The 20,917-nt window shown below is 36.1% G+C and overlaps 1 pseudogene; it reads left to right on the top strand.

Moving 5' to 3' along the window:
- Window positions 1-18,722, top strand: part of LOC112649700 (synaptosomal-associated protein 23-like) — a 92,085-nt pseudogene extending 73,363 nt beyond the window's left edge.
- Window positions 18,723-20,917: the final 2,195 nt, after the last annotated feature.

Genomic DNA, 20,917 nt, shown 5'->3' on the forward strand with positions numbered 1-20,917 from the left:
TGTATATTTCAATTTCAAATTCCAATTGCATATTGCTAGTAAATATAGGATAACAATAGATTTTTATATATTAACCTTTCATTTTTTAACCTTACTATGATTGGTATTAGTTCCAAGAGTTGTGGTTATTATCATTGATAATTCTTTCAGATTTTCTACATAGACAACCATGTGATCTGTGAACAAAGACCATTTTATTTTTTCCTTCTAAATCTGTATAAATTATATTTTCTTTCTCCTCTTATTACGTTAGCTAACATTCCAGTATGATACAGAATACGGGTTGTGAGAGGGAATAGCTTGCCTTGTTCTTGACCTTTTGAAGAAAAAAAATCTAGTTTTTCACCATTAGATAATATGCTAGCTATACAGATTTTGTAGATTTTTTTTTATCAAGTTGCTGAATTTACACCTTATTTCTAGTTTACTGAGAGCGTTTTTTTGACATGAATCAATGCTTTTGACTTTGTCAAATGCATTTTCCACATTTATTGATATGCTTATATGAATTTTCTTCTTTTTTCTGTTTATTTGATAGATTACATGAATTGATTTTCAAATGTTGAATTTTCATTGTCATTTTAATGTTAATGACATCAGTAGTGGTACCCCTCTATCAATGGCAGTATTGGTAATTTTTGTCTTCTCTCTTTTTCTGTTGGTTAGGCTGATTAGAGATTCACCACTTCTACTGATTTTTTGAGAACTAGTTTTTATTTTGATTCTTTTCTCTATTATTTATTATTTTAATTTTATTGATTTCATGCCTACTGTGTATTATTTCCTTTCTTCTGCTTACTTTGGATTAAAATATTACTAGCTATTTTGTCTAGCTTCCCAAGGTGAGAGCCGGGATTATTGATTTTAGATCTTCTTCTTTTCTAATATATGTAATTATGCTATAAATTTCCCTCCAAGCCTTATTTCAGTGCATCTCACAGATTTTAGTTCAATCTATTTTCATTTTTATTAAGTTCTATGCATTTTGAAATGATCTTTGAGACTTCTTTCTTGCCCCATTTGTTATCATTTATAAATGTGTTATTTAATTTCTAAATATTTTGGGAATTTCCTGTTATCTTTCTGTTATTAATTTCTAGTTTCATTCCACTGTAGTCTAAGAGTACTTTCATGAATTATTTTCTTTTAGATTTGTTAAGGTCTTGTTGTTGTTATTTTTAATGGCCAGATTATGGTCTATTTTGGTGAGTATGAGAGTGTCAACTGTAGTTAGATAAAATATAATGAATATAAAATAAATTCAATTGATTGAGGATGTCATTCATTTCAGCTATATCTCTTCTGATTTTCTCCTTACTGACTGCTGAATCCCTCTATTAGTGATAGAAGGGTGTTGAAGTCTCTAATCATATTAGATTTGTATACATCATCTTGAAATTCTATCAGTTTTTGTCCCATATGTTTTGATACTGTTGTTTAACACATAGACATCAAAGATGTGTATCTTCATGGAAAATTGACCTTACTATCACGATAATGTCCCTCCTTATCCTTGATATTTTTCCTTGCTCAGAAGTCAGTTTCATCTGAAATAGTAATTCCAATTTTCCTTTAATTAACAGTGTAGTATATCTTTCTACATCAATTTATTTTTAATTTTTCTGTGTCTCTCTCTTTAAAAAAAATATTTTATTTATTTAATCATGAGACACCAAGAGAGAGAGAGGCAGAGACATAGGCAGAGGGAGCCCAATGCAGGACTGGATCCTGCACCGGATGCTGCACCTGGGATCAGACTGTGAGCCAAAGACAGAAGCTCAACCACTGAGACACCCAGATGTCCCTGTGTCTCTATCTTTAAAGTGGAAAAAGTTAAACTTGTATTTTTTTTATATTCACTTTGACTGTTTCTGTCTTTTAATTAATGCATTTAGGCTAGCTACATTCAAGTGATTATTCATAAATAGTGTCTATCATATTTACAACTATTTTTTGTTTGTTGTCCCTGTTCTTCATCTTCCTTTTCCACTTTTTTATGCCATCTATAGTATTAATTGGCCATTTAATATAATTTAATATTCTTCCCTTTCCTGTCATAAAAATTTTTCTCATGTAAGAAAACTATTTGGGACACCTGCGTTGCTCAGTGGTTGAGCATCTGCCTTTGGCTTAGGTTGTAATCCCCGTGTCCTGGGATCAAATCCCACATCAGGCTCCCTGGAGGGAGCCTCCTTCTCCCTCTGCCTATGTCTCTGCCTCTTTCTCCGTGTCTCTCATGAATAAGTGAATAAAACATTTACTCTGCCTCTTTCTCCGTGTCTCTCATGAATAAGTGAATAAAATATTTTTAAAAAGAAAGAAAGAAAAATATTTAGTGGTTGGCATGGATTTTACAATATCTATTTATAACTAACCTAAAACCACTTTCAAATAACACTACACAAATTCGCAGGTAGTGTATACATGTCATGTTATTCCCAATTTCTTTCTCCCATCCTTTATAACACTGCTGTCAAACATTTCACTTGCCCACAAGCTGTAATCACCAAATACATTGTTATAATTGTTATTTGAAAAAACTTTATTTTCATATTAATGAAGAATAAGAAAAATAAGATTTTATTTTACCTTTATTTATTCCTTCTCTAACGCTCCTCCTTTCTGTATGTATATACAAATTTCTCACCTGTATACAATTTCCTTTTCTAAGAAGAACTTCTTTTAATATTTCTTATAAAAGAATTACACTAGTAACAAATTTCCTCAGTTTTTTGGTTAATTTTTAAAGCTATCTTTATGTTTTTTTTAATTTTTTTTTAAAATTTATTTATGATAGTCCAGAGAGAGACAGAGGCAGAGACATAGGTAGAGGGAGAAGCAGGCTCCATGCAGGGAGCCTGACGTGGGATTCGATCCCGGGTCTCCAGGATTGCACTCTGGCCAAAGGCAGGCGCTAAACCGCTGCGCCACCCTATCTTTATGTTTCTTTCACATATGAGGATAACTGCTAAATGTGAAATTCTAGGTTGGTTTTTGTTTCTCAGGTCTCCTTGCTTAAGTAAGTCTTTGGTCTATTTCAAGTTAAATTTTGTGAGTGGTGTGAGAAAGGGATCCAATTTAATTTTTCTGCTTGCATTTCTTCAGTTTTTCTGTGTGTGTCCTGACACTTTACTAAAATATTTTAATTAAATCCAACAGATTTTTGACTGGTTCTTTGGGATTTTTCTATACATTGGATCCAATTATAAGCAAATAGTGATATTTTTATTTCTTCCTTTGCAATTTGGATGCATTTTATTTCTTTGTCTTGCCTAATTGTGCTGACTGGGACTTCCACTATTTGTTGAGTAGGAGTGGTGAGAGTGGGCACCCTTGTCTTGTTCTTGATTGTAAAAAAAATAATAATAATAAAAAAAATAAAAAACAAAAAACGCTTCCTATTTTTCTTCATTAAGTATGTTAGCTGTGTGTTTGTCATATATGACCTTTCTTATGTTGAAATATGTTCCTTCTAAACCAAATCTGTTAAGGGTATTTGGAGACCTGAGGATTCATGCATAATAAAATCATTGTAAATTGGGATTACAAACTTTAATGTAAAATTGCTCGAGATTTCGGTTTCTTATTGATAGCATTTTGTTTTTCTACACAAAGCTCTAGAACAGGGTTAAGATTCCTTGCCAATTCCCTAACTTTAAGATGAGGATTTTGTGGTCCATGAGAACTGAATATTGTTTGAGGTTCCAGCTGCTGAGAAGGCACCTGAGCTTCCTCATGTTAAGTAGTCCATCTGAGATTCTTCTCCCAGGGGTAGGATCCCAGTCTCTCTCCCTGGCCTCATTATGTATTCTGACAACATCCTGAACCTGGGCAGTGTCAGGTATCACTTACTTGCATAGCTGCTAGTTCTTCTGTTCTCTAGTATAGAAAGATTTTGTCTGTCTATATTTCAAGCTCAGAAGCGTAATCATTTCTGACCTTTTAATGTATTCAATATTTCAGTTTTGTGGGGCAGAAAGACATCTATGTTTATTCAGCCTGTCATATGACCCAAAATCATGACTCCATTTTATATATTATTTTGATTTGGCTAATGTTTCCAAAAGGCCATTTATTAAAATTCTATAAGATCTTTATTCTTAGAGCAGCTTCATAGTGAAGTGGAAAGAGCAAGGCCTCTGGAATAAAGCACTCTGGCTTGAATTATCACTTAAGATTTTGCGACTGTAGAAAAACTATTTAAACTTTTTGGATTTGATTTAAAATGGTAAGGCAGAATTACCAGCTTTTTTTTAAATTTATTTTTTATTGCTGTTCAATTTACCAACATACAGAATAACCCCCAGTGCCCGTCACCCATTCACTCCCACCCCTGTCCTCCTCCCCTTCTACCACCCCTAGTTCGTTTCCCAGAGTTAGGAGTCTTTATGTTCTGTCTCCCTTTCTGATATTTCCCACACATTTCTCCTCCCTTCCCTATGTTCCCTTTCACTATTATTTATATTCCCCAAATGAATGAGAACATATAATGTTTGTCCTTCTCCGATTGACTTACTTCACTCAGGATAACACCCTCTAGTTCCATCCACGTTGAAGCAAATGGTGGGTATTTGTCATTTCTAATGGCTGAGTAATATTCCATTGTATACATAAACCACATCTTCTTTATCCATTCATCTTTCGATGGACACCGAGGCTCCTTCCACAGTTTGGCTATTGTGGCCATAGCTGCTAGAAACATCGGGGTGAAAGTGCCCCAGCGTTTCATTGCATCTGTATCTTTGGGGTAAATCCCCAACAGTGCAATTGCTGGGTCATAGGGCAGGTCTATTTTTAGCTCTTTGAGGAACCTCCACACAGTTTTCCAGAGTGGCTGCACCAGTTCACATTCCCTCTAACAGTGTAAGAGGGTTGGTTCCCTTTTCTCCGCATCCTCTCCAACATTTGTGGTTTCCTGCCTTGTTAATTTTCCCCATTCTCACTGGTGTGAGGTGGGATCTCATTGTGGTTTTGATTTGTATTTCCCTGATGGCAAGTGATGCAGAGCATTTTCTCATGTGCATGTTGGCCATGTCTATGTCTTCCTCTGTGAGATTTCTCTTCATGTCTTTTGCCCATTTCATGATTGGATTGTTTATTTCTTTGGTGTTGAGTTTAATAAGTTCTTTATAGATCTTGGAAACTAGCCCTTTATCTGATACATCATTTGCAAATATCTTCTCCCATTCTGTAGGTTGTCTTTGAGTTTTGTTGACTGTATCCTTTGCTGTGCAAAAGCTTCTTATCTTGATGAAGTCCCAATAGTTCATTTCTGCTTTTGTTTCTTTTGCCTTCGTGGATGTATCTTGCAAGAAGTTACTGTGGCCGAGTTCAAAAAGGGTGTTGCCTGTGTTCTCCTCTAGGATTTTGATGGAATCTTGTCTCACATTTAGATCTTTCATCCATTTTGAGTTTATCTTTGTGTATGGTGCAAGAGAGTGGTCTAGTTTCATTCTTCTGCATGTGGATGTCCAATTTTCCCAGTCTCCCATTATTGAAGAGACTGTCTTTCTTCCAATGGATAGTCTTTCCTCCTTTATTGAATATTAGTTGACCATAAAGTTGAGGGTCCACTTCTGGGTTCTCTATTCTGTTCCATTAATCTATGTGTCTGTTTTTGTGCCAGTACCACACTGTCTTGATGACCACAGCTTTGTAGTACAACCTGAAATCTGGCATTGTGATGCCCCCAGATATGGTTTTCTTTTTTAAAATTCCCCTGGCTATTCGGGGTCTTTTCTGATTCCACACAAATCTTAAAATAATTTGTTCTAACTCTCTGAAGAAAGTCCATGGTATTTTGATAGGGATTGCATTAAACGTGTACATTGCCCTGGGTAACATTGACATTTTCACAATATTAATTCTGCCAATCCATGAGCATGGAATATTTTTCCATCTCTTCCTCAATTTCTTTCAGAGGTGTTCTATAGTTTTTAGGGTATAGATCCTTTACCTATTTGGTTAGGTTTATTCCTAGGTATCTTATGCTTTTGGGTGCAATTGTAAATGGGATTGACTCCTTAATTTCTCTTTCTTCAGTCTCATTGTTAGTGTATAGAAATGCCACTAATTTCTGGGCATTGATTTTGTTTTATCTCCATAATTATCTATAAGAAACAAGAAAGTGGAAAACCAGATTCCTAGCATTCACAAAACGAAGACCTGGGAGTACCCATGAGACATAATATGCAAGTCCAGTTAAATAATTTGTGAGGTCCAGGGCAAGATGAAAATGTGAGACCCTTTTTGAAAATGATTATCCCTGTGATGACAGAATAGCACTAAACCAAACACCAACCCTTTTAAGCTCAGGGACCTGTGCTCTCCGACAGGCACAGTGCCCATGACATCAGCCCTGATGAAATGTTCGGAAGAGTTCTAAATAAAGCAGTATTCAAAGAGGGTTAAGAAAAATCCTGTGGGAGGATCCTACAACTACAAATCACAGAGAAAGTCTATATAATACAGCTTTCCAAACTAAGTGGCACATTAGCAAATTTATAGGGAAATTCTTTCGGTGATTACCTTGTAGCAAAAAGCCTACCTAGAGATTTTAGGCTGGAAGTGCCTGAGTTTCCATCCTAGCACCATCCCTACTGATTGGATGAACGTGGACACATTGTTAATCACTCTGTGCCTTACTTTCCTCATCTGTGAAACAAGGATAATAACAGAGCTTATCATGATGGGTGTTTAGATGAGAGGTCTTAGAAGAGTCTACGGCACATAGTAAGTGATATATAAAAGCTATTACTCTTTTTCTGAACACAATATTATAACACTGTTTAAATTACTGGAGGATATATAGAGAAAAGGAAATGTTTATAAATCAAAAATTTCCCAAGTAGAAATATTTGAATTATTTATTTATTTATTTTTAATAAACTTGGCATGTAGAAAACAGTTCCCATTATGTCATAAAACCCAGGCATAAAATGACAAAATGTATTACACAATAAAAAAGTTTTGCACATCACAAAATAACCACAAAAAAGTTTTAAAAAGTTAAACTGATAATACTTTGTAAAGGGCAAAAAAGTATTTAATAAATATAGTGCTTCCTCAAATAAATAAGCATTATTTTAATGAAGATCATTGACTATGCTTTTTTGGTATTTGCTCCATGTCAATTTCTTTTATTGTAAACTGTTCACATTCTTTGCACATTTTCTATTAAATTAAAAGAGAAATTACAACAAAATACTATATTTTTTATCTATCACTTAATCAAAGGTAAAAGAAAAAAAACTGTAGGAGTGCATAAGTGTCTCAGTTGGTTAAGTGTCCAGCTTTTAATTTCAGCTCAGGTAAATATCTCAGGGTCCTGGGACCCAGCTCTGCATGGGGCTCTGCACTCAGTGGGGAGTCTACTTGAGATTCTCTCCCTCTCCCTCTGCCTCTCCCCTCCACTCACTCTCTCTCTCTCTCTCTCACTCTCTCTCTCTCATTCTTCCTCTCTAAAATCAATAAATAAAAAAAAGAAAAAAGCAGCACTGGATAATACAACATGTAGGCAAGTGTGAGAAAACAGAGAATCTCATACATTGCTTGAAAAAATCAAAATTATATTGAGACCAATTTGGAAACTTTAGCCAAAATTTACAAGACATTGCTTGTTCCAGCACTTCAGCTATATCTTCTATATACATATTCATATAATATGCAATGGCTTATGAGAAAATATTTCCTTTTAGCAATTTCCACAATAACTAGGAATAAAAATTCCTCAGGCTTCCAAGGATATGGTTGATTAAAAAATTATATCTACATATCATGAAATATTAAGCAATCATTAAAAATATGTGGCATTTATCTTACCTAATGTGGAATCCCCAAAACCATCCCCAATAAGTCAAGAAAATGATAAGGATGCACATATTGCCATTACTATTTGACTTTTTCTTGGATGAATTAGAGCAATTAAACCAGAGAAAACAACTGGTGACATTAAAATGTGGAAAGGAGAAGTAAAATGATCTCCACTTGTGAATGATATCAATAATGAAACAATTCAGTTGGATAACAGAACATAAAACTGGGATGCCTGGGTGGCTCAGCAGAGGCACAGGGAGTGACCCTGGAGTCCAAGATGGAGTCCCACATCGGGCTCCCTGTGGGGAGCTTGCTTCTCTCTCAATCTGTATCTCTGCCTCTCCCTCTGTGTGTCTCTCATGAATAAATGAATAAAATCTTAAGAAAAAAAGGAACATAAAATTAACAAAAATCAATACCATTCATATATACAACCAATTAAAGAACATAATGAAACATTAAGTGTCATTTAAGATAGCTACATGAAAAGAAAAAATATATAGTATTGTAGAATAAACTGAACAAGAAGTTTGCTAAATTTATATGAGGAAAACTTTAGAACATTCTCTACTGAAAGACACAAAAGGAGACTTAAATGGAAGGACACTATTTTAATCTTGAATATGATGAGCAAACATTACAGAGATGCCATTTTGTCTAAATTAGGAATAAAATATTTTTTTAATGAGGATTTTTTGTTTGTTTCTAGAGACAAAATGATTCTCCTATTCATTCAGAGGAATAGACTTTTAAAAATAGCTGCAAAAATTCTGAACTTAGAACAAACCAGAGCTCATTAGTCAATGAGAAAAATGAATCTTAAAAATATAAAACATTGCTGAACTTTATTGATAATAGGAGAATTATAAACTGAAACTACAATTTGGCACCCTTTCTCACCAATCAAAACCTTGACCACACATTCTTTTGGCGATTCTGAGTAAAAACCTCTTCCACATTATTGGTGAAGGTACAAAGTGATATAATACATTTGAGAGGATTTGGCAAAACCTAACAACACTTACAAAGGACACTTTGGCCCACCATATCCACTTTTGGGAATTTATCATGATATATCCCCATAAAAATAAAAATAAAAAATCCAAAATATTGGAAACAACCTAAATAGCTATGTAGAGAGACTGGCTGCGTGAACAATGGTGCATTCGTGTGGCTGTAACTGAACCCAAGTTTGTATGCCCAACACAAAGCAAAGCCAGTCACCTCAAATCTGCCTCATCCAAATGAGGTTACAAGTTTTTATGATCATAGGGGTTGAAATTACATACATACTGAATAAAAGGGTGGGGAAGCTTATGACTATTCATGAGGAAAGATGAAGCATGCACATTGAGCAAACATATAGTAACATACATCCCATGCTCACTTTGGGGTGGAGACTTATTATTTTGGGCTCCGACATGAGGAGGTATCTGTAGGACAAGAAAGAAGGCTATGGTATGTTCTGAGAGCTGGTACAAACTGGATGGGGCCTGGGGGTTATCTCAGATAAGGAATGCAGGACCTTGTGTGTTCATAGGCTGGAACCATTATCAGTGACCTTCATCTGTGTTGGTCTAATTTTCTGTGGAGATCACTGATGGATTTGTTAGTGGGATCTGAAGAGAAATAAGAGCTGATTGGGTGCAATAGGTCTCTGAAAATTAAGCTTGCAATGTCTTGTTAGTCTCAACCTCATTAAGCCTATGGGGTGGGAAGCTGGATTAAATTTTGAACTTCCAATAAACTAGCTGTAAAGGACAAGATTGGGAAATTAAAAGTGCTTGAATATGAATTATATATATATGTAATATTTTATCTACATATAAATATCTATTTAAATACAGATAATATTTTACCTAAAATTAAATTTTACTGTGATAGTGTAACTGCAGTTATGTAGATAGCCTTATATTTAGTAGACATACACTGATGTGTTTCATTTTTAAGCATCCTAATGCCTACAACTTACTTCTAATGGTTCAGCAAAGATGAATGGATGAATGAAGTGTGAGCATGTGTATATTTGTGTGTCTGCCTGTGTGTGTATGACAGAGAATATGAGAAAAATGAGCAAATGTTAACAATAAGTCTAATTTTTAAAAATATTTTACATTTTTTAGATAATAGAAGTTGAGAGAACAATTTATTTAAAGTGTGTGTCTTTAATAAAAATAAAAAAGTTTTGGTTTATCCTAGTTTTCAAAGTATCATATTTATATTTCATCAGTTTTCTCTATTTTTTAAATTTCATTACTTTCTGTTATTTTAATATTTTCTTTTCTTTTCTTTTTATGTTCCTTGTATTTAGTTTTTTCTTAGTTTCTTAAGGTGGGAGCTTAAATCATTGATTTAACCTCATTTTTCTTTTCTAAGTAAAGCATTTAATGCTATAAATTTCCTTTTGATCTCTTGTTATGTTCTATGTATTTGAAATAGGAAATTTTCATTTTTGTTCATTCTAAAAAGCTTTATAATTTCTCTTGTGACCTCCATTTCAACCTTGCAGTGATTTAGAAGTGAATTGTTTAATTCCCAAATATTTTGGTACATAGCAGATACCATTTTTTATTGATTTTTACATGAATGTCTTCGTGATTTTATAAAATAATTTACACAGTTTCTAGTTTTTCTAATTTATTAGTCTTTGTTTTATGGTACAGAATATGACTTATATTAGTAAATGTCCCATGTACATTAGATTTTTTTCTTGTATTTTTAGTTCAACTGGTTGACAGTATTAATTTGAAGCTACTGTGTCTCATATTAATATAACCATTCTAGCTTTCTTTTGATTATTATTTATATATCTTTACAATTTTTTTGCTCCTAACCCAGTAAGCCTTTAATTGTAATGGAGTTTCTTTCATACAGCATGTAGTCAAATTATTTTTATTTTTTTAAACATTTTATTTATCAGAGAGAGAGAGAGAGAGAGTGCACACAAGGAAAGGAGCAGAGGGAGAGAAACAAGTAGGCTCCATGCTGAGCAGGGAGCCCAAGGTAGGGCTGGCTCCATCTCACAATGCTGAGATCATGACCAAAGCCAAAACCAAGAGTTGGATGCTTAACCAACTGAGCCACCCTGGTGCCCTAAACTGTTTTTATTCTTTATCAAACCAGATATCTCTCTTTAGACTGCTCTTTAGGTCATTTATATATCATGCAATTATTTATGTAATTGTAGTTAGGTCTATCATTTTATTATTCAATTTCTATTTGTGCTGTCTAGTTTTTATCCCTCTGTTCCCTCTTCTTTTGGATTATATGAATAAGCTTTAGAATTTCATTTCAATTTATATGTTGGCTTTTTGGCTATTTTCTTTGTGTTATCATTTTAGTGGTTGCTCTAGGAATTGCAATTGTATATGCCTTGTCTATTACAGCCTATTTGGTTTAATGTTTATGTACTTCACATTGAACCTAGCTGTCTTTAAAACACCTAAGATTTTACCATCCCCATGCTCCTTTATTTTGTAGTTGTCATATATTAAATTTATATACAACAAAAACCCTCTGACAATGTGGCGATTTTTGTTGTTAATATTCATGTACATGTTAAGGAACCTACAAAAACAATACTCAATTTATATTTATTATATTTATATAATTATTATATGTATATTTATTTATATATTCAATATTATGTAAATTTATATTTACTCAAACCTGTGCCACTCAAGTCATAGAGTTCTATGTCTGAGTCTTACCCTTGGAAATGCCCTGGAGAAGACAGAGAAAACATACATGGATACTTCCTGCCCCTGGGAGTATGCAGCCTTCTTTTTCTGATTCCTATTGCTAGAGAAAACATACATGGATACTTCCTGCCCCTGGGAGTATGCAGCCTTCTTTTTCTGATTCCTATTGCTAGGGGTTTCAGTTGGAGATTAGCTGGGAGCACAACTACAGCTAACATAGGCTCATGACTTGAGGGTTTTTTGTTTTTTTTTTTTCAAGATAAAGCTGCAAGAGAAACAAACAAATGAACAAAATATGAGAATTGTATCCACATCCAGGTTGACTCTCTGAGTTTTCACTCTTCCCTAGAACTTGCTTTGAGGCTCTCAGGTAGTTTATTTTTTGCATTCTGTCTATTTAGCTAATCTTGTCAATTTTGCAAGAGAGATGGCTGAAGAGGGCATACCTGGCTGAAAGGAACATAATTTTGTGACTTTTTCCTGTAGTGATAAGGAAACTCGTGACAAAATGAAAAACTGTGAACTCATGTCCATGCCATGTTTGGTTCCATACAAGACTTTGTACTTATGCAGTAAACTAAATACATAAGCTTTCCATAAATTTAATGTAAAACATGAGATTTAAATTTAAATGCATTATGCTGGAGAAAATGGAAATCTTTTGGGAAATGATATTATTAGGACACAGATAAACTAGATATTATGAGAATCTATGGAAAAACTTTCTATTTGAACTTTCAGAGTAAATTTTACTATCATAATATTTAAGACATATAACCTTTTTAAATTATCTTTACTAAAAAATACATATGATAAATGAAGGCCATGTTTTAAATAGTATGTTTATTATTTGATAACAACTGATTCTAGACCTTCCACATTTTATCCATTCCACAAATCTATTTTATTATTCATTTGTTTTTTAAATGATGCAGGAAGCATATGCAGTGTAATTCCAGATAGATCAGGGTTTAGGATTAAACTTTCACAGAAAAGAGCTACATCATGCAAATACTCATCATTTATACAAAGAATGATTTGACCCATGTAAACTCTTATTTTCATCAGCTCTAAAAACAATAGCTTTGCTTTTCTGTGAGATGTATTCAGCAAGTTACATACAATAACATTCACAAAACACATAACCATGTTTCTAGTGCATGATCTCAATAAATGGAAATTGATGTCATTATTATATTCTAGGTATTATGTCAGATGCTAGGGAAATAAACTGCAATAAAAGCACTGTACTGACACTCAAGGAACTGAGTAGAAAGACAGTTTAGTGGAAAAATGATATGTAATTACATGATAACCAGGTTATTGAATTATGACACAATAATTGTTAAAACATTAGTATGATAACAGAAACAACTAGTTGTAAAAGAAAGTAAAAGCAATTTCCCTGTGTGTATTATCTTACACTACCTACGTAAATAAAGTTTATCTTAGATATGTACTAAAAAAATAAGACTTTATCATTGTCGTGGTAAGAAAAAACCTTCAAGATACATTGTTTATGAAGTTATAAGAGACACAAATGATCATACTGATTATACTGCTATTTGGGTAAATGAAATACACACTCATAACACACATACATGATTTTTCTGGAAAGTTAGTGAATAGTGAAAAAAATAAACATTGTTTACCCTTGAGGAAGGATACTGAATTGCCAGGGTACATAAATAAAAGGGATATTTGTAAATTTTAAAAAATATTTTCCACCCCTTATAGACATTGTCTATTTAGAATTTTAATAACATATTTAGAGATTGAAAGCATAATGTGGGAAAATGTTACTGACATAATATTTTGGTGTAAAATGTAATATAATAGTAGTAATCCAATCTTTTTTTTTTTTTTTTTTGAGCAACATAGTTGATCGTTAATACCATTTAGTTAAGGAGGTCTTTCCAAAGATTAGTCAATTAATCTTGTCATCAGCCTTCCAAAATCCTTGGTGAATTTTCAGAACTTTGTAGGGAGGGGCAAGATGGCAGAAGAGTAAGGTCCCCAAATCACCTGTCTCCACCAAATTACCTAGAAAACCTTCAAATTATCCTGAAAATCTATCAATTCGGCCTGAGATTTAAAGAGAGACCAGCTGGAATGCTACAGTGAGAAGAGTTCGCGCTTCTATCAAGGTAGGAAGACGGGGAAAAAGAAATAAAGGAACAAAGGCCTCCAAGGGGGAGGGGCCCCGCGAGGAGCCGGGCTGAGGCCGGGGCGAGTGTCCCCAGGACAGGAGAGCCCCGTCCCGGAGGAACAGGAGCTGCACCGACCTTCCCGGGGGAAAGGGGCTCCAGGGAGGTGGAGCAGGACCCAGGAGGGCGGGGATGCCCTCGGGCTCCCCGGGACAGTAACAGCAACTGCGCGCCCAGGAGAGTGCGCCGAGCTCCCTAAGGGCTGCAGCGGGCACGGCGGGACCCGGAGCAGCTCGGGGGGCTCGGGGGAGGCTCCGCGGAGGGGGCTGCGGGGCGGGAGCTGCTCGGGGGGGCTCGAGCGGAGGAAGAGGCTCCGTGTGGAGGGGGCTGCGGGGCGGGAGCAGCTTGGGGGGCTCGGTGGGGGCTCCGCGGAGGGGGCTGCAGGGCAGGAGCGAATCCAACAGCGCAGGCCCCGGAGCACAGGGCGCCGGGACACAGCCCAGGATCCCGCCTCCCCCGGGACAGGCAGAGGCCGGGAGGGCCCAGGACAGCGAGGACGCTCCTGCCCCAGCTGAGCAGATCAGCGGCCCCGCCCCGGAGCCTCCAGGCCCTGCAGACGGAGTTCCTGCCGGAGCTGAATCCAGGTTTCCAGAGCTGCCCCGCCACTGGGGCTGTTCCTCCTGCGGCCTCACGGGGTAAACACCCCCCACTGAGCCCTGCACCAGGCAGGGGCACAGCAGCTCCCCCAACTGCTAACACCTGAGAATCATGCACAACAGGCCCCTCCCCCAGAACACCAGCTAGACGGACAACTTCCAGGAGAAGCCAAGGGACTTAAAGTACACAGAATCAGAAGATACTCCCCCGTGGTTCCTTTTTTTTTTTTTTTTTTTTGCTTTTTGATTTGTTTCCTTCCCCCACCCCCCTTTTTTCTCCTTTCTTTCTTTTTCTTTCTCTTTTTCTTTTTTTTTCGTTTTTTTTCTTCCTTTTTTTTCTCTTTCTCTTTTCTTTCCTTCTTTCTCTCCTCTTTTTCTCCTTTTCCCAGTACAATTTTCAGAACTTTGTTAGGGTTTCAGAAAAATTTATTGACATAAATCAAGCCAATATATTTATCAAGCTTTCCAACCTTCTGACATTCCCAACATTCTTTAATTTTCCCCCATAGTTTGCTAAGCCCATAGAATGATATCCTCTGCTTCCTTTGTGACTTTTTTGCACCTGAACGAAGTGGGGATTTCTGGGGCTTATCAGGCCAACTGACCTTGCACAGAGCATGTGTATCTCTCCATCTAACTCATCTGGACTCTGGGACTGAGATCATCTGTTGCTTCGATCTCTCTTAGAAGCAACAGGCCTGTTGAACTTCCCCAACATTTTTGGTTTGGCTTCTTCCACATGACAGCATATCATTAACCTGTTTTATATAAGCATATTTAGTCACAAATATATATTTATTTTTTTAATTTCAACTGAAAATTCATTGGGGTCTCCCACAGCACTGATTATCTTAAAATAAGTTGTTAAACAATAGAAATGTATAGCAGACACAGCAGGTTGCCTATTAAAATCTCGTTTTTTCTCTTTGTACTAAGAGAGCCCTAATTCTAATTGGGGCGGCATTATGCTCTGCTAAAAATACATTTTCTTCTAGCCCATCTGGCTGCTAGGTATGGCAGTATTGCACAGTTCTGGACAAGGCCATCTCTCACTTTGTTCAGGGCTCCAGGCAAATTTTTTTTTTCTGGGATCTCTGTCTATATAAATAGTTTGATTAAAAATATATTAGAGACTTCTATTTCTGGTGAGATGCATTGGACATGTTTTTCCCTCTTTCTCCTGGCAAATGCAGCACAAGTCTTGAATAGTATATACACAACAAACTTATAACCTCTAAATGGTGAGAAAAGTAGACAGCCTGGCTAGTAACATTGGTAACTGAAGGATGGCATGGTAGTAAGTATCCTGGGTTTCCCTTTTTGTCTCATATGTCTCAGACTAAATACTGGAGAAGCCAGCAATCCAGATACATCACTGGGCAGAGATACGAGCAAAAATATAAACAAACAAACAAATAAATAAATAACAAACAAAAAGACTGCTTTCTTATCCAAAGGACCAGAAAAGAGGCAGCCTAGCAGGACAGAAATTTCTGGGAATAACCACCCTATTTCAAATACCACAGGAAAGAATTGAGGCCCCACTCTCAATTCCACCAGCAAAAACTAAGTAGAAAGCTGAAATTATACCTTTACCAAGGTGCAACGAGGCCCCCCAAATTCACAATCAGGGTCATGTCAGAGAAGACATAGGAGGGAGCCAGTACTTTCATCACTGATGAGTAGTTAGGTGCCTGCCCCTCTGTCCAGAGAAGTGGATTCCACAAAAGGGTCCTTGATGGTGAACAAGAAGCTTGTGTGCTCAGAGAGATGCTTAGGGTGGTATCAGAGGAGAACTAGTGGAGAGTCCAAATTTTCGCTAACGCTTTATGGGGAAAATGCTACTTTCCCCATGGTATCAATGGAGGCTATACGGGGAGCAATAATGAGGTGTTTCTGCCCTTCCTGGTAAGGATTTTATCAGTGGTGACCTAAAATTGGAAAGTGGTCTACACAAGAATCCCTAAAGAATCTATATTTTTAGAAAAAGACCTCAAGGAATATTAACTGAGTCTGGCAAAAGCCCCAAGTTATAAAATAAATATAGAAATATTAATTATATTGCTATATGCTAGCAATGAACATATGGAATCTAGAAAAAAGATACAATACCAGGGGGGTGCCTGGGTGGCTTAGCGGTTTAGCGCCTGCCTTCGGCCCAGGTCATGATCCTGGAGTCCCCAGGTCAAGTCCCACATCGGGCTCCCTGCATGGAGCCTGCTTCTCCCTCTGCCTGTGTCTCTGGCTCTCACTCTCTCTCTGCCTCTCTCATGAATGAATGAATAAAATCTTAAAAAAAAAAAAAAGAAAATATGCAATACCAGGGCTCATACAGGAGTTAAGAGGACCCAGTTAGCTCTGGGTCGGGTCTGGGGATATCTAAACTGCTGGGGACAAGAGGAGTACCTGGAACTGCTTGAACAAAGAACTCAGAGTCCAGTAATGTCTACAAGGCAACATGGGGAGATGGCAAAGACAACACTCTTAGTAATGTGGTATGTAGCCAGCCAGGTCGAGTGACAAATGGTCAGCTTCAACAAGCAACTACTGGAAAAGCCAACAGCAGATCCATTCAACTTAAAACTAATGATGCCAGAGATGATGAAATAGAAGAGAACCTGACTCAAGTGGGCAGTATCCTAGGACATTGGAAAAATAAGGCTCTGGACATGGGCAATGGGGTTGAGGCTACAGATCCACAAATAGACTGGATCACACAAAAAGGCTGGTATCAACAAAGATCGTATTGACTTTGCCAGTGCCAGAGCAAAGAAATTCATCGATAGCTAAAGCTGCAGCTGTGCTTATCATGTATTCATTTCTCCAGTTGCCCCATCAAAGTCATTATTCTTTCAGAGTTTGATGTTTTGACCTCATGCTCTTTGAACCAGGAGATAATGTGCAAGATGGGCTTGTAGTACACACACCTTATTTTTGTATGTTCTCTTTTCCCTTGAGGATATACTACTGCTCTGCTTTCCTTCTAGTGCTTGTTTTTCTCAGTTTGGACTTTAGAATGGTTTTTGTACATTGTATATAGTGAAATTTTTCACCCTCTTCGTTTTCTTCAGCAGGTTCTTTTGCTCTTTAGAAGTATTGCCAAAGACAGCCATGCAAAAGGGAGCTGGAGGCAGGGGGAGCACAAGGAGGAGAGGCAAGAGATAAGAGGTTGTTCCTTCAAGAAAGCCTATAGGCCACAAAGTAAAATGGGTATTACCACAATAAGGAGCTAAGCTAGTTGGGTTTAGTTTTTAAGTTGCTGTTATTGTCAATTTAGGCTAATACTTGGCCTCAGAGCTGTTATATACAATATTTTTGTTATGTATAACAACTTGGCAACCTCCGCTCTAAATAATAGAATAAATTTTCTTAAAGTGAGCTTAATTGCTGAACTTCTGGTGATTCATGTATGTACATAGATTCTGTGATCCCATTTCATATTGCTCTGACCAGGAACTCTTTGTATAAATGCATGGCTTTTTTCCCCACACAATATTAGTGGTATCCTGGTCCTGTTACATGCCTATTGACCTCATAAATTTGTCATTAATCTTTGAAGAATAATGTGTAAATATGTATGAGTAACATGAGAATTTCAGATTTACCTCAATGCCAAGAATTATGTTTAGATAGGAAAAAAAGAAATTTGTTTTGATCTCAGGTAGAAAAATAGTTAGATTGCTTTGAGTTTTACATAGTGGGGTGGAGGAAGAGTAAAGGGAGAGGGAGAAGCAGGCTTCCTGTCTAGCACGGACTCCAACCCACAGTTCAATCCCAGGACCCTGGGATCATGGCCTGAGCAATACTTAACCAACTGAGCTACCCAGGCTCCCCAAAATAGACTGAACTTTTTTTTTAGACTGAACTTTTGATGCACCTACCAACTTAGCATCTGAAAGACATTGTGATGAGTGAAAAAAAATCCAGTCTCAAAGTGGTCATATACTGCATAATTCAATTTATTTAATAGTCTCAAAACAACAAAATTATAAGATGAAAAACAGATTAGTTGTTGCCAGAGTTGTGGGATGATTTGGGAAGAGATGTGCATATGACAATAAAGAGATAGTTAGAGAAACATTTCTGGTGATAAAATAACTCTGCATATTTGCATAGTGTGGTGGGGGTCATGTGACTATACATCAAATGTAATAAAAAATAGAATTAAGTATATACAATATATAAAAGTCAAATTCCTGTACTTAAAATTGTATTGTAATTATGAAGGATGTAACCCTTGGGAGAGATTGGGTCAAGAGTACATGAGAACTCTCTATACTGTATTTGTAACTTTCTATGAATTTGTCATAATTCGTATAATTTTATGAATATATGTGTGTATACACAAAAACAGTGGGCCCACCTAAAGTACACTGGCTTATCAATAAAGATAGAAGTGTGTAATTAAATATTTGTTTATTGTCCAATCAGTGCATGTAATTCTTCATGATGTCTACATCCTTTTTTAAGGTGCTATGCTATATGGTGTCTACTTTCCACACACACTCATATTTCAGAATCCCAGTCCTTTTTTTCTGAGATTTCTCCTCTTCACTTCTTTTGTGTACAAGAACCTGTATGGGAACTTAATATATAGTCTGTGTCTCTAAATCTCTTCTCAATGCCAACTTCACCTGGCTCCATTCTTGAGATGTGCTGCTTCTCTATGTAGAGTAAGAGTTGTTTTGTTCTGTTTTTTTCTTTTCGTTTGCTGCTATATCTCCTGGGTCTAGAACATATTAAGAAATCAAAATAAAATTTTCATTGACTAGATGAATAAATATGCATCAACTAATTAAGAGATTAGCTAGATATTTTTGATGGTTACCAATGAAGTGTAAGATGCTCCATATTGGGTCCCTGTGGAGGATATCCATGTGTTAAAGTAAAAACAAGGTGAATTATTTAACCACCACCTTTGTTTCTTAATTAAGTAATTCACTGAATGATTAACTGAATCATTGTGCATTTGCTTGATCCCTATAGCAAACATCCAGAGGACAACTAATACTGATTAATCAAACAACAGAATTTGAACATTATAATTCATTACAAAACTATGGTGACATAAATTTCTAACCATGGAATTCAGGAGGAAAAAGTGAGAATGACACAAAAGGAATATAAATATATATTGATATATATATAAATAAATTTATTACATATATACACATATATATGTGTAACATATATACATATATATGTATGTATATATATATTTATGCCATGCCCAGTGTGAAGCCCAATGTAGGGCTTGAACTCATGAGATTAAGACTGGAGTTTGAGATTGAGTTGGAGGCTTAACCTACTGAGATACCCAGGTGCCCCGGGAAAGTATATATTTTTAAAGTAAGAATGTGGAGAAATAGGAAGGAAAGAAAAAAAAAACAAACAAACTACAAGAGATAGAGTGGTGGACACATGGTGTAATGCCTCCCCTCATGGTAGTTGTCTATAATAACTTTTTGCATAATGTAATGCTTTCATGTAATAACATAAAAGATCATCCTGCAGCACATGATTCAGTACAACAAAAGTGAAATGCAGGCAATTAGCTCAATGATTTTCAGGGAGAAAATGATTGCTCTGCACTGTGTTACTTTATGATCTGCCTATTAAAGGACCAGCAAGAAATTGGGAGGAAAGATGCATAAGAAATGAAGTTAATTAAAAATACATGTCACATCCAGGCAAATTGAGTTAAGTCATCCAGGTTATAGAAAAACAATTTCAAACATGCAAGAAAGAACTTGTGAGATATTATATTCATTAACCCATTCTGAGAAATGTAACAGAAGAGGCCTTTCCCATCAGCAGGTGGCCAAGGGAAACTTTAGTTTTATAATATAAGGGGTTCAGTATAACATTAAACATGAGCCTATAAACTTAGATTTTCTAAATACCAAAATAAACACCAGAAAACAAAATAGTCTTTTTTTTTTTTAAGTAATACTTGAAAGATCAACTGAAAAGTAATAAAAATCATTACATTCAGGGACAAGTAGAAACAGGGTGAAAGAGAACTAGACATAAGATTTATCCAATATTACTTTTTATAGCTTTGGGTTTTGAAGCCTGCAAATTATTTATAATTTCAAAATTATAAAACGGGTGGCTCAACGGCTAAGCATCAGCCTTTGGCTCAGGGCTTGTTCCTGGAGTCCTGGTATTGGGTCCTGCATAGGGCTCCCTGCAGGGAGCCTGCTTTTTCCCTCTGCCTGTGTCTTCGCCTCTCTCCCTCTCTCTCTGTCTGTCATGAATAAATAAAATCTTTAAAATAAATAAATAATCATGAAGATGAAAATAATGAATCTTTAGCTAGAATGTACTCTTACATTACAAATGGTGACCTGTATCTGTAAGGCTGGCAAAGAACTACTGAATATAAAAGCAATTCAACCACATTGTCTCCCTGATATTTTAAACACAAAAATTAAAAATAATTTTAGGTATTATAGGAAAGTTGCAAAGCCAGTACTATTTGTCCCCCACTTTCTCTAATGTTACCTAACTATGGTACATGTATAAAGCCCATGAAATTCACAGTAGCCCCAAACTATTTTATATATAAAGCCCATGTAATTCATAGTGGCCCAGC

This window comes from Canis lupus, chromosome 19, assembly GCF_003254725.2.
Source record: "Canis lupus dingo isolate Sandy chromosome 19, ASM325472v2, whole genome shotgun sequence".
Lineage (NCBI taxonomy): Eukaryota > Metazoa > Chordata > Mammalia > Carnivora > Canidae > Canis > Canis lupus.